General features: G+C 37.8%; 1 pseudogene; it reads right to left on the bottom strand.

Annotated features, from left to right (window-relative positions):
- Positions 1-443: 443 nt before the first annotated feature.
- Positions 444-932, bottom strand: LOC117091085 (annotated as a pseudogene).
- Positions 933-14820: the final 13888 nt, after the last annotated feature.

The raw sequence follows: 14820 nt of genomic DNA, 5'->3' as shown, positions 1-14820 counted from the left end.
AATAACAAAGAGGAGCCAGAGCTGGAAGAAACAATCTGTCTCTGTAACAGCAGAGAACTACAGAGGCTAGAAGGCTAGTCCAAGAAAATCCAGTTAATTCAAGGATGTTTTATTTTATTTTATAAATTATTTTATTTGTTCCATGATGATTTAGAGGGACTATCTTCAAACCAGTATAAATGTTTCATAAATAGTATCTGACTGTTTTCTAACCAATTGAGTAATTTGTTGCACAATAAGCCACCTCACATCTTTCAGCAAGAAATACATTAAATTTGAATAGTAAAGACATTACACAATGAATTAGGACACAATTAAAATTTGCTTTAAATGTTTTTTCGGGGAAGGAGGACACCACACTTTTACTCAATGAAGAGAAACATTTTTACAGTCCGGAGGTATTTTTGTACCACCTATTATGCCATGAATTCTTAGGGAATAATTCATAGGGAACCATTAATCAAGGGAATGGGTTCCAGCAGCTCAGGCTCCTTTCCATTGGTTCCCACAAAGTGTGCTTCTCTGAATGGAGCAGGCTGGCGCTTCAGTTGAACCCAGGTAACTTTCTCCTTGGCTTCCTCCTTTTTCTGGTCATTTTCCTTCACGCATTTTGGGAAGCTATCTCAGCTCTTAGAGTGCTTAATGTATTCAATACGCACATTCATTCTCTTGGCAAGAATCTTGCTCTTGACTTGTTTGTTCACAACAATGCCAACAGCATGCTGCGTGACATTGTAGACTCTTCCAGTTTTGCCATGGTAACCCTTGTGGGGCATTCCTTTTTGAACAGTATCCATTCCGTTGATGTCAACAATATCACCTTTCTTATAGATTCGCATATATGTGGCCAAAGGAACAACTCCATGTTTTCTAAAAAGCCTAGAGAATGTGTATCAGATGCCTCTCCTCTTTCCCTTTGTGTTCATCATTTTGGTGAATTACTGGAAGATGGCGGTTCTGGCTGAAAAAAAGATGCTTTATTTTTTAAGGATTGCATTTAATAAATAAAAACGGATTATAAGAAACAAACATGGGAAAGAGCATCAAAACTTACCTACAGATGAAAGAACACTGCAAACGTTGCCATGGAGAAAATAAAAGTTGTCGCCAAACATTTTGTCACAGATTTTTTAAAAATTAATAAAGAGACTACTTTTGAAGTAAAGACCTCAAAGTAGAAACATGGGAACTCTGGGAAGATATAGAGAGACAACAGAAAGAAATAAAATATGATCTGGAGCAACTCAGAAAAGAAGTAGAGAGGGGAAAGTATCCTAACAAAATAAATTGAAACTTGCATGAGGGAAAATAGGCAATATGAAAAACACAATAAGGAATATGGAGAAAATGGGAAACTGACCACATTGAAATGAAAATAAACAGAGGAGGGAACAAGGAAATGGAAAGGAAGGGGAGGGGAGGGGAAGGGAGGGGAGGGCAGCAGTAAGGGAGAGAAGAAGGGAGGGAGAGAGAGGGACAGACTAGGGAGATAGGGAGAAAATATAAATAAAAGATGTACATTGGAGATCCACATATACATGCTGGGAGAAGTCACTGAAGAAAAAAAAAGAAATTAACAGAACAAATTTAAGGTATAATTCAAGAGTGCTTTTGTTAAAATGAAAGACTTAAATTTTCATATTTGACAACAACACTGGGTAGAAAGAAATTGACTAAGAATGGTTAACATAAAGACATTTCCTAGTAAAGCTAAGGCATTTCCTAGTAAAGCCACTGGGCTTTAAAATAAAGATTAATTTTTTTCCTAGCCAAGGAAGATAAATGTTATTTATGAGGAAAAAGCCATAGGTCTTATTCATATTTCTTTACAGCAACATTCAACAGCATAAGACATCAGAAGGCATTCAGCATCCAAACAAGATTCTTATTGTGTATTAAGGATACAACCTTTAATGTATATCAAGGAAAGAAATATGAGTTGAGGATTCTATCCAGCAAAACTGTCTTTCAAATACAGACTATAGACAAACAATTTTGAATCTGCAAGAACTCAGAGAATATTTTCCTGAAGGCCAAAAAGCAACCAACCAAAGAATGGGTAAATGAGGGCTAAAGGAATGATAAATAGTTTTGAAACATTTTAACTTAGAGCTAAGACTGAAATCAATGTTGGGTACTGAACCAATCCAAATGTTACAGAGCGAAATGAAAAATTCATAACTATATGTCAGTTATAAGTATGTATATAAGTGCATAGCATAGTAACCACCTCCATGCAGCAAAAATTGCAAGCATTATAAGGAAATATAGGAAAGAATAGAGGGCGGAGCAAGATGGCCGAATAGGAACAGCTCCAGTCTCCAACTCCCAGCACGAGCCACACAGAAAACCGGTGATTTCTGCATTTTCAACTGAGGTACTGGGGTCATCTCACTGGGAGTGCCGGACAATCAGTGCTGGTCAGCTGCTGCAGCCCGACCAGCGAGAGCTGAAGCAGGGCGAGGCATCGCCTCACCTGGGAAGCGCAAGGGGGAAGGGAATCCCTATTCCTAGCCAGGGGAACTGAGACACACAACACCTGGAAAATCGGGTGACTCTCACCCCAATACTGCGCTTTAAGCAAACGGGCACACCAGGAGAATATATCTCACACCTGGCCGGGAGGGTCCCACGCCCAAGGAGCCCCCTCATTGCTAACACAGCAGTCTGCGATCTAACCGAAAGGCAGCAGCGAGGCTGGGGGAGGGGCATCCGCCATTGCTGAGGCTTAAGTAGGTAAACAAAGCCGCTGGGAAGCTCGAACTGGGTGGAGCTCACAGCAGCTCAAGGAAACCTGCCTGTCTCTGTAGACTCCACCTCTGGGGACAGGCCACAGTAAACAACAACAACAACAAAACAGCAGGAACCTCTGCAGACACAAACGACTCCGTCTGACAGCTTTGAAGAGAGCAGTGGATCTCCCAACATGGAGGTTGAGATCTGAGAAGGGACAGACTGCCTGCTCAAGTGGGTCCCTGAACCCTGAGTGGCCTAACTGGGAGACATCCGCCACTAGGGGCAGACCGACACCCCACACCTCACAAGGTGGAGTACACCCCTGAGAGGAAGCTTCCAAAGTAAGAATCAGACAGGTACACTCACTGTTCAGCAATATTCTATCTTCTGCAACCTCTGCTGCTGAGACCCAGGCAAACAGGGTTTGGAGTGGACCTCAAGCAATCTCCAACAGACCTACAGCTGAGGGTCCTGACTGTTAGAAAAAACTATCAAACAGGAAGGACACCTATACCAAAACCCCATCAGTACGTCATCACCATCATCAAGACCAGAGGCAGATAAAACCACAAAGATGGGATAAAGCAGGGCAGAAAAGCTGGAAATTCAAAAAATAAGAGCACCTCTCCCCCTGCAAAGGAGCGCAGCCCATCGCCAGCAACGGATCAAAGCTGGTCAGAGAATGACTTTGATGAGATGAGAGAAGAAGGCTTCAGTCCATCAAACTTCTCAGAGCTAAAGGAGGAATTATGTAGCCAGTGCAAATAAACTAAAAATCTTGAAAAAAGAGTGGCAGAATTGACAGCTAGACTAATTAATGCAGAGAAAGTCATAAACAAAATGACAGAGATGAAAACCATGACACGAGAAATATGTGACAAATGCACAAGCTTCAGTAACAGACTCGATCAACTGGAAGAAAGAGTATCAGCCATTGAGGATCAAATGAATGAAATGAAGCGAGAAAAGAAACCAAAAGAAAAAAGAAGAAAAAGAAATGAACAAAGCCTGCAAGAAGTATGGGATGATGTAAAAAGACCAAATCTACATCTGATTGGGGTGCCTGAAAGTGAGGGGGAAAATGGAACCAAGTTGGAAAACACTGTGCAGGATATCATCCAGGAGAACTTCCCCAACCTAGTAGGGCAGGCCAACATTCAAATTCAGGAAATACAGAGAACGCCACAAAGATACTTCTTGAGAAGAGCAACTCCAAGACACATAATTGCCAGATTCACCAAAGTGGAAATGAAGGAAAGAATCTTAAGGGCAGCCAGAGAGAAAGGTTGGGTTACCCACAAAGGAAGCCCATCAGACTAACAGCAGATCTCTTGGCAGAAACTCTACAAGCCAGAAGAGAGTGGGGGCCAATATTCAACATTCTTAAAGAAAAGAATTTCAACCCAGAATTTCATATCCAGCCAAACTAAGTTTCATCAGTGAAGGAGAAATAAAATCCTTTACAGATAAGCAAATGCTTAGAGATTTTGTCACTACCAGGCCTGCCTTACAAGAGACTCTGAAGGAAGCCCTAAACATGGAAAGGAACAACTGGTACCAGCCATTGCAAAAACATGCCACAATGTAAAGACCATCGAGGCTAGGAAGAAACTGCATCAACTAACGAGCAAAATAACCAGTTAATATCATAATGGCAGGATCAAGTTCACACATAACAATATTAACCTTAAATGTAAATGGACTAAATGCTCCAATTAAAGACACAGACTGGCAAACTGGATCAAGAGTCAAGACCCATCAGTCTGCTGTATTCAGGAGACCCATCTCACATGCAGAGACATACATAGGCTCAAAATAAGGATGGAGGAGGATCTACCAAGCAAATGGAGAACAAAAAAAGCAGGGGTTGCAATCCTACTCTGATAAAACAGACTTTAAACCATCAAAGATCAAAGAGACAAAGAAGACCATTACATAATGGTAAAGGAATCAATTCAACAGGAAGAGCTAACTATCCTAAAATATATGCACCCAATACAGGAGCACCCAGATTCATAAAGCAAGTCCTTAGAGACTTACAAAGAGACTTAGACTCCCATACAATAATAATGGGAGACTTCAACACTCCACTGTCAACATTAGACAGATCAACGAGACAGAAAGTTAACAAGGATATCCAGGAATTGAAATCATCTCTGCACTAAGCGAACCTAATAGACATCTATAGAACTCTCCACCCCAAATCAACAGAATATACATTCTTCTCAGCACCACATCGCACTTATTCCAAAATTGACCACATAATTGGAAGTAAAACACTCCTCAGCAAATGTAAAAGAACAGAAATTATAACAAACTGTCTCTCAGACCACAGTGCAATCAAACTAGAACTCAGGACTAAGAAAAACAATCAAAACCGCTCAACTACATGGAAATGGAATAACCTGCTCCTGAATGACTACTGGGTACATAACAAAATGAAGGCAGAAATAAAGATGTTCTTTGAAACCAATGAGAACAAAGATACAACATACCAGAATCACTGGGACACATTTAAAGCAGTGTGTAGAGGGAAATTTATAGCACTAGATGCCCACAAGAGAAAGCAGGATAGATCTAAAATGGACACTCTAACATCGAAATTAAAAGAACTAGAGAGACAAGAGCAAACACATTCAAAAGCTAGCAGAAGGCAAGAAATAACTAAGATCAGAGCAGAACTGAAGGAGATAGAGACACAAAAACCCCTCCAAAAAATCAATGAATCTAGGAGTTGGTTTTTTGAAAAGATCAACAAAATTGACAGACCGCTAGCAAGACTAATGAAGAAAAGAGAGAGGAATCAAATAGACGCAATAAAAAATGATAAAGGGGATATCACCACCGACCCCACAGAAATACAACTACCATCAGAGAATACTATAAACACCTCTACGCGAATCAACTAGAAAATCTAGAAGAATGGATAATTCCTGGACACTTACACTCTCCCAAGACTAAACCAGGAAGAAGTTGAATCCCTGAATAGACCAATAGCAGGCTCTGAAATTGAGGGAATAATTAATAGCCTACCAACCAAAAAAGTCCAGGACCAGATGGATTCACAGCTGAATTCTACCAGAGGTACAAGGAGGAGCTGGTACCATTCCTTCTGAAACTATTCCAATCAATAGAAAAAGAGGGAATCCTCTCTCACTCATTTTATGAGGCCAACATCATCCTGATACCAAAGCCTGGCAGAGACACAACAAAAAAAGAGAATTTTAGACCAATATCCCTGATGAACATCAATGCAAAAATCCTCAATAAAATACTGGCAAATCGGATTCAGCAGCACATCAAAAAGCTTATCCACCATGATCAAGTGGGCTTCATCCCTGGGATGCAAGGCTGGTTCAACATTCGCAAATCAATCAACGTAATCCAGCATATAAACAGAACCAAAGACAAGAACCACATGATTATCTCAATAGATGCAGGAAAGGCTTTTGACAAAATTCAACAGCCCTTCATGCTAAAAACGCTCAATAAATTCGGTATTGATGGAACATACCTCAAAATAATAAGAGCTATTTATGACAAACCCACAGCTAATATCATACTGAATGGGCAAAAACTGGAAAAATTCCCTTTGAAAACTGGCACAAGACAGGGATGCCCTCTCTCACCACTCCTACTCAACGTAGTGTTGGAAGTTCTGGCTAGGGCAATCAGGCAAGAGAAAGAAATCAAGGGTATCCAGTTAGGAAAAGAAGAAGTCAAATTATCCCTGTTTGCAGATGACATGATTGTATATTTAGAAAACCCCATTGTCTCAGCCCAAAATCTCCTTAAGCTGATAAGCAACTTCAGCAAAGTCTCAGGATACAACAATAATGTGCAAAAATCACAAGCATTCTTATACACCAGTAACAGACAAACAGAGAGCCAAATCAGGATGAACTTCCATTCACAATTGCTTCAAAGAGAATCAAATACCTAGGAATCCAACTTACAAGGGATGTCAAGGACCTCTTCAAGGAGAACTACAAACCACTGCTCAGTGAAATCAAAGAGGACACAAACAAATGGAAGAACATACCATGCTCATGGATAGGAAGAATCAATATCGTGAAAATGGCCATACTGCCCAAGGTTATTTATAGATTCAATGCCATCCCCATCAAGCTACCAAAGACTTTCTTCACAGAATTGGAAAAAACTGCTTTTAAACAGTTTGGAAACAAAAAAGAGCTCGCATTGCCAAGACAATCCTAAGTCAAAAGGACAAAGCTGGAGGCGTCACGCTACCTGACTTCAAACTATACTACAAGGCTACAGTAACCAAAATAGCATGGTACTGGTACCAAAACAGAGATATAGACCAATGGAACAGACCAGAGTCCTCAGAAATAATACCACACATTTACAGCCATCTGATCTTTGACAAACCTGAGAGAAACAAGAAATGGGGAAAGGATTCCCTATTTAATAAATGGTGCTGGGAAAATTGGCTAGCCATAAGTAGAAAGCTGAAACTGGATCCTTTCCTTACTCCTTATACGAAGATTAATTCAAGATGGATTAGAGACTTAAATGTTAGACCTAATACCATAAAAACCCTAGAAAAAAACCTTGGTAACACCATTCAGGACATAGGCATGGGCAAGGACTTCATGTCTAAAACACCAAAAGCAACGGCAGCAAAAGCCAAAATTGACAAATGGGATCTAATTAAACTAAAGAGCTTCTGCACAGCAAAAGAAACTACCATCAGAGTGAACAGGCAACCTACAGAATGGGAGAAAATTTTTGCAATCTACTCATCTGACAAAGGGCTAATATCCAGAATACAAAGAACTCAAACAAATTTACAAGAAAAAAACAAACAAACCCATCAAAAAGTGGGCAAAGGATATGAACAGACATTTCTCAAAAGAAGACGTTCATACAGCCAACAGACACAGGAAAAAATGCTCATCATCACTGGCCATCAGAGAAATGCAAATCAAAACCACAATGAGATACCATCTCACACCAGTTAGAATGGCAATCATTAAAAAGTCAGGAAACAACAGGTGCTGGAGAGGATGTGGAGAAATAGGAACACTTTTACACTGTTGGGGGATTGTAAACTAGTTCAACCATATGGAAAACAGTATGGCAATTCCTCAAGGATCTAGAACTAGATGTACCATATGACCCAGCCATCCCACCACTGGTATATACCCAAAGGATTATAAATCATGCTGCTATAAAGACACGTGCACACGTATGTTTATTGCGGCACTATTCACAATAGCAAAGACTTGGAATCAACCCAAATGTCCATCAGTGACAGACTGGATTAAGAAAATGTGGCACATATACACCATGGAATACTATGCAGCCATAAAAACGGATGAGTTTGCGTCCTTTGTAGGGACCTGGATGCAGCTGGAAACCATCATTCTTAGCAAACTATCACAGAAGAGAAAACCAAACACCGCATGTTCTCACTCATAGGTGGGAACTGAACAATGAGATCACTTGGACTCAGGAAGGGGAACATCACACACTGGGGCCTATCATGGGGAGGGGGGAGGTGGGAGGGATTGCATTGGGAGTTATACCTGATATAAATGATGAATTGATGGGTGCTGACCAGATGATGGGTGCAGCACACCAACATGGCACAAGTATACATATGTAACAAACCTGCACGTTATGTACATGTACCCTAGAACTTAAAGTATAATAAAAAAAAAAAAAATGAAGGAAAGAATAGACTGGTAGTAGGAGTTTTTAATTCATACCTACCATTTCATGACAGGGTAAAAGGGCAAAAATATGAATGAGAATGTAAATAACCTTTATGGTATAACTAATAAAATAGTTGTGTCTAGACTTTTTGCTTAACATTCATAAACTCCAAAAAGTAGAACTAGTTTAGCTAACATTCTCTGATTACAGTGTAATAAGCTAAAAAGACAAAGCAGGAAAACTAAAGGTTTTCTTCAGAGGGAGTTTTTTGTTGTTGTTGTTTGTTTGTTTGTTTTTTGAGACAGAGTCTCGCTCTGTTGCCCAGGCTAGAGTCCAGTGGCCCGATCTCGACTCACTGCAACCTCTGCTTCCCGGGTCCAAGTGATTCTCCTGCCTCAGCCTCCTGAGTAGCTGGGATTACAGGTGCGTACCACCACCCCCAACTAATTTTTGTGTGTTGAGTAGAGACAGGGTTTCACCATGTTGGTCAGGCTGGTCACAAACTCCTGACCTCATGATCCGCCCACCTTGGCCTCCCAAAGTTCTGGGATTACAGGCATAAGCCACGATGCCCGGCCTCAGAGGGAGTTTTAAAACAAATTGAGTCAAGTAGAAAATGCAAGCACTTGTATTTGCATTATATCTATGTGCATGTTTAGATGCATATTTTGAACATTGTTTTAGAAAATCATCAATAGGCCAGCCACGGTGGGTCATGCCTGTAATTCCAGCACTTTAGGAGGCCAAGGCACACAGATTGCTTGAGGTCAGGAGTTCGAGACCACCCTGGCCAACACGGTGAAACCCCGTCTCTACTAAAAATACAAAAATTAGCTGGGCTTGGTGGTACGCACCTGTAATCTCAGCTACTCAGGAGGCTGAGGCAGGAGAATCACTTGAACCTGGGAAGCGGAGGTTGCAGTGAACCACGATCAGGCTACTGTACTCTAGCCTGGGCAACAAGAGCGAAAGTCCATCACAAAAAAATAAAATAAAATAAGAAAAGAAAAAAAAATCAGCAATAATGAAAAGCTACACATCAGAACAAATGGGATAGAGATACAACCGGACTCAAAAGAAAATTTATCACCTTAAATTTTTAGATCAATTTTTAAAAGGAATGAAAAATGAATTCAGCCAGTAACCAAAATGTTGGTCAAAAAATCATGTAAAATTGAATACAGGAATTAATAAAGATACAAGCAAAAAATGAGAGAGTTAGAAAATAAACTACAGGCCTTCATGATTCTAAAGATAATGTGTTTAACTGATTTTGATGGGAAAATTTGCCATAGGAGAAGGAAAACTCAAAAGTCTGCTTGAGAAGTTAGCCTGTAATATGTGAAACAGGCCAGGTGCAGTGGCTCATACCTGTAATCCCAACACTTTGGGAGGCCAAGGCAGGTGGATTACCTGAGTTCAGGAGTTCAAGACCAGCCTGGCCAACATAAACACCCCATCTCTAGTAAAAATACAAAAATTAGCTGGGCATGGTGGCGGGCGCCTGTAATCCCAGCTACTCAGGGAGGCTGAGGCAGGAGAATCGTTTGAACCCGGGAAATGGAGATTGCAGTGAGCCAAGATCGCACCAATGTACTCCAGCCTGGGCAACAGGGTGACACTCTGTCTTAAACAAACAAACAAACAAAAAATGTGAGATATAAATAAGAAGGCATTCACATTAACTTAGAGACATTTTGTTTCCTTTCATTTTGTTTTTTATCATGGACCATAAGGGTGGCTTTTTAAGAAAAAGAACTAGGCTTCTCAGTCTTAGTTTATATATTTGAGAGAGAAAAAAAAGAATATCTTTTACATCAATATCATTATGTAACAAAACTAAAAAGTAATAACAATAGCAGTGTGTAGAAATATACAAATCACAGTGTCAGAGTGATAGTCTTGGGTGGTAGAACATAAGTAATCTCTATTTTCTGCTTTCTCTACAATGAATATGTATTCTTTATGTAATAAAAATTAAGATATGATTCCCTATTTCACAGCATACCCAGAAATCAATTCCAGATGGATTGTAGATTTATATGTGAAAGAAAAAGCAATAGAGCTTTTAAGGAAATGTAAGATAACATATGGGCCTTTGGAATAGGTAAAAATTTATTTAGAAAGATTCAAAACTGTCAACCAAAAATGATAAACTGGATTACAGCAAAATTAAGAACCTCTGTGCATCCAAAAGATATCATTTAGAGAGAGAGAAGTATGTTGGAGAAATTATTTGTAATTATATAAAATGACAAAGAACTTGTTTCTAAATAGAGAAACAAAGGAAAAAATAAGACATGGGATTTCTAAAGCAAAAATAATACATGGGATTATAAGAAAATTAAGAACTATTTAAGTCACTGTCAGGAGAGTGAAAAGTGTGGGAGACACATTTATCCAACAAAGATTTGTATCCAGAACATATTAGTAAAGGCTACTCTACATTAAATAAAAGACAACCAAACAATAAATATAGTCAAAAGACTAAAAGACATTTCACAAACAGGATATAAAAATGCAAATAAACATTGGAAAATTTACTCAAAATCATTAATCAAGATAATGCAAATAAAAAAGCACGTACTCACAGGCTGAATAAGTTTAAAAGATGGATAATATCAAATGGTGGCAACGACATGGTGCAACTGGAGCTCTCAGACACTGCTGAGTGGGGATGCATATTGCTACAACCACAGTTGTTAGGTTTAGCTCAAACCTAAAAACTACCCAAAAGCCAATCATCAGTCGAAAAGATCAACAAACTATGGTATATGTGCACAATGGAATATTAGACAGAATGAAAACGTAAAATCTGCAGTTACATGCAACAATATAAATGAATTCACAAAGAAACTGTTTAGAGAGAGACCCAGACCCCACAATAACGGATATATATTGCATGATTCCATATCTGTACAATATGCAAGAACAGAAAAAAATATTCTATGTCATTAGAAGTCCAGGTACTGGCTAACCCTTGGGATGCAAAGAATAGAGATTAGAGTGAAGTTGAGAGATTTTCTAAGATGGTAGAAGCATTCTGTTTCTTGATCTGGATTTTAGTTGTACAGGTGGGTTGTTTTGTGAAAGTTTATACATCTACACTCCTACGTTCATTTTTCTTTGTGTGGGTATGTAATACTGTATTTTTATTTAATATGTTAATATTGAAAACACTTTTTTTTACTATATGGGAAAAGCTTAAAAGAACCTCAGGTAATTGAACATTAAAATAATCTTTGAGGGTAAATATTTATTTCTAGACACAATTTAAAACAAATTTGGAGCCTATAACTAGACTCTCACAAGCCAAAAATATCAGGAAAATTCTGACAAAAATATGATCTATTGCTATTTATGAGTCACTTAATAATATATTCAATTTTTCTTTATATTTCCTCCAAAGAACATATTTGCATTTAATTAAAATACATTGTCAACGACATGGCACTTAACTCATGAGTTAAAAAAATAAAGAAAGAAAAATAAAGAAAAATGGAAATTTATAACTTTCCCTTGATTTTGAGGGATTCATGAATGATTCACTAGTTTTCTTTTGAAATATGTAGTGCTGCTAAGTTTACTCAAGAGAATGTAGACTCCTGATGAGTCTAATCATCATTTTCTATTTTATTTGAAACTTCTTGACCTTTTATACCATTTTGCATATTAAGGTCTATATCCTGTTGTACAGTATTATAGGATTATTTAGTAGAAGTATTTTTTCTGACACAATGGATTCACACAAAATACATCAATTGACTTCTATATAGAGTGATGTTTCTAGTCCAGGAAAAATGAAATGTAAGTGGAACAGTCAACTGCTTTAAAGGAAATATGTTTTTCTAAACAATTATACCATTGTTTCTGCTTAAATGGTCATTATATTGGAATTGTACAAAGCATAATGAACTGATGCGTCTTGCTCCTGAAAATTGGTCTTTTGGCAAAATGTTCTGGAAAATAAGTTCTTGATATCTATGGTTTAAGGGTCATGTAAGTAAAGTGCTTCCTTCTACACAAAGTATTCAAGTAGTATATTCTGCATTTCAATTTGCTAATGAGACAAAATTTTAGCAGTCTGTTAGTGGTAGAAAAGGTTAAAAGAATTATTACCACTAAAACTTTTTTTAATTCTACACTAAGGCAAAGATATATTGTATTGAGGAAAAGCAAAAATAATTGTATTTTAAGGAAGTGTTAAACAAAAAATCGACATTATGTGGCATTTAACCAGTAGAGGTTTTTGCCAGGAAAGAAAAAAAAATGACAGAAGATTAGAGAGAACACAGGAGCCAGTCTTGGAGTTTGCCCCACTGACCTGACTGAATGACAAATAAGGTGGAACACCACCAGCACAGGGAGAAAAAAAGGCAAGGAGACTTTAGCAAGCCGATGAAGGAAGGGAAGGCATTGTTCCAAGGATAGAAGAAGAAAGCAGCTGCTCTCTCCCTATCCAGTTTAAATTACAAAACTCTGGAAGCAATGGGAGGAGCTAAAACTGCAACTCTGTTCTAGCTGGGGAGGTGCCTGGAAATCCATCAGACTAACATGATAATGATTGAATGGTTTAAATATAAGACTCTCTAATACGTTTGCAAAGAGCAAAGTAAATGCCTGTACTAAGAAGCAGGGATTTGCTGACTCTGAGCAAAAATTCATACAGGCTTTTTCATTCCAGGACACTTCACCACATTTTTTCCAAAATAATAACTATTTATAACCAATATGGCCTAGTAAGAGTGATGCTCAAGACACTGTCACACCAAAGAACATGTATGTCAAACCTCTTCTCCTTTTAAGGTCTCTGTTCTCTTACCTGTAAAATGAGAAGATTGAACTGGGTAATTTCTGTGACCATTTACACATCCAACATTTTATTTTTCTATAATTTTATGATTTAGAATAAAGTATAAAATATATAAGACCACCTGGGAAGGGAAGAGGTTGCAGGCTAAAGAAGGACAATATGAATATTGAATCTTCATTATGAAGGGAGGGTAGCAAAAAATAGATGTTGCCCTTTGGGATATAGCAGCTTCAAGAAATACCTTGTTCCTTGATGAGACAAAGTAAGGTGGAAATAAAAAGTTGAAATCAATATTTTCATATCCAAAAGAGGCCTACTAAGCTCAAATGAATTACATGTAGTCCATAAAGCTTTACAAACAGCTTAGAGAGAAAAGGGTGCATTACATGGTTTCTTTTGAGAAATTTTGTAGATTATGCACACTGACTTCTTTTGTTCCAACATTTTACACTGCACACATATATAGAGACTTAAGTATTAAGGTCATTTAAAAACTGAAATGAACTTATCAAAGTGTAGGGTTTCTATTACTGAATATTCTCACCCACACAAATTGAGACCAAAATTGTATTTTATGTAAAGGAATGTACTTTTTACAGAAAATTAAAATAAGATAAATTCCAATAAATAAATTGAGATAAATAAATTCAAATTCACAAGAATTGCTTTGAAAATACAATACATCAGCCAAAGGGATGCCTTACATAGTATTTCTTTACTTTCATGGTTTTTGTTTGTTTGTTTGTTTTTAAACAAAAGTCACATTTTATTTAGATAGAAATAAACCATACAAAATAGATTTTCTTCACCAAAAACAGCAGCAATATTTTCCATATTTTTCTAGATAAACTTCAACACTTATTTTTGTAGGTTTTCCAGGTTTTGATTATAAATCAAGATGAGGCAGTAGATAAGAGTCATGGAAAAAGACAGGAAAAAAAACCAGACAAACCAATTGTCAGTATCCATGGCCTCCGATTCTGTCTTCAGCATGAAACACAAGTGTTCAACATATACCTGCTAAAAAGCTTAGGAATATGTAGGCTCCACAAAGGAATGTAAACAGCAACAATGAGATGTGGAAAAACAACAGGCTCTTCCATTCAAACTTTAACTTTTGTTTGTTCCTTTAAGCTCATTTGAGAAAGACAAAATCTACACTGAAGTCCTTGTTTGATGAGCTCACAAGCTTTTCTCTGGTAGTTTCTTGTAACTGTCCAGTATAGATTTTTAACATACTTAAAACTCCTATTAGTCAAAGGTCAATTGTGGGCTTCACTATAACATTTTATAAAATGTATTCCTTCCTCTCATACCTCTTCAAAATATATTTCTTCAAAGAATTCATAAGACCCAACAAGAAGAGATTCACAATGATAATAAATGCTATGTCTAAAATGACTTAACTGAAACAATTCCAGAGTGCCACCAGCAGAGATCACGCAGAAGGAAACATGGGACTTTCAATGTTCTCTTCTGGAAGAACAGATAGGTCCTCAAAGCATAAGAGTTCAAAGGGGGCCATTTAAACAGATAGATTATCCAGAGGCCACCGCATCCAGCCAAGAAAACCTATTTTTAAAAGTCTC

The sequence above is a fragment of the Trachypithecus francoisi genome, unplaced genomic scaffold (genome assembly GCF_009764315.1).
Source record: "Trachypithecus francoisi isolate TF-2019V2 unplaced genomic scaffold, Tfra_2.0 Lachesis_group11, whole genome shotgun sequence".
Lineage (NCBI taxonomy): Eukaryota > Metazoa > Chordata > Mammalia > Primates > Cercopithecidae > Trachypithecus > Trachypithecus francoisi.
The sequence above is the reverse complement of the archived record's forward strand: the minus strand, read 5'-3'. Positions and strand labels throughout refer to the sequence as shown.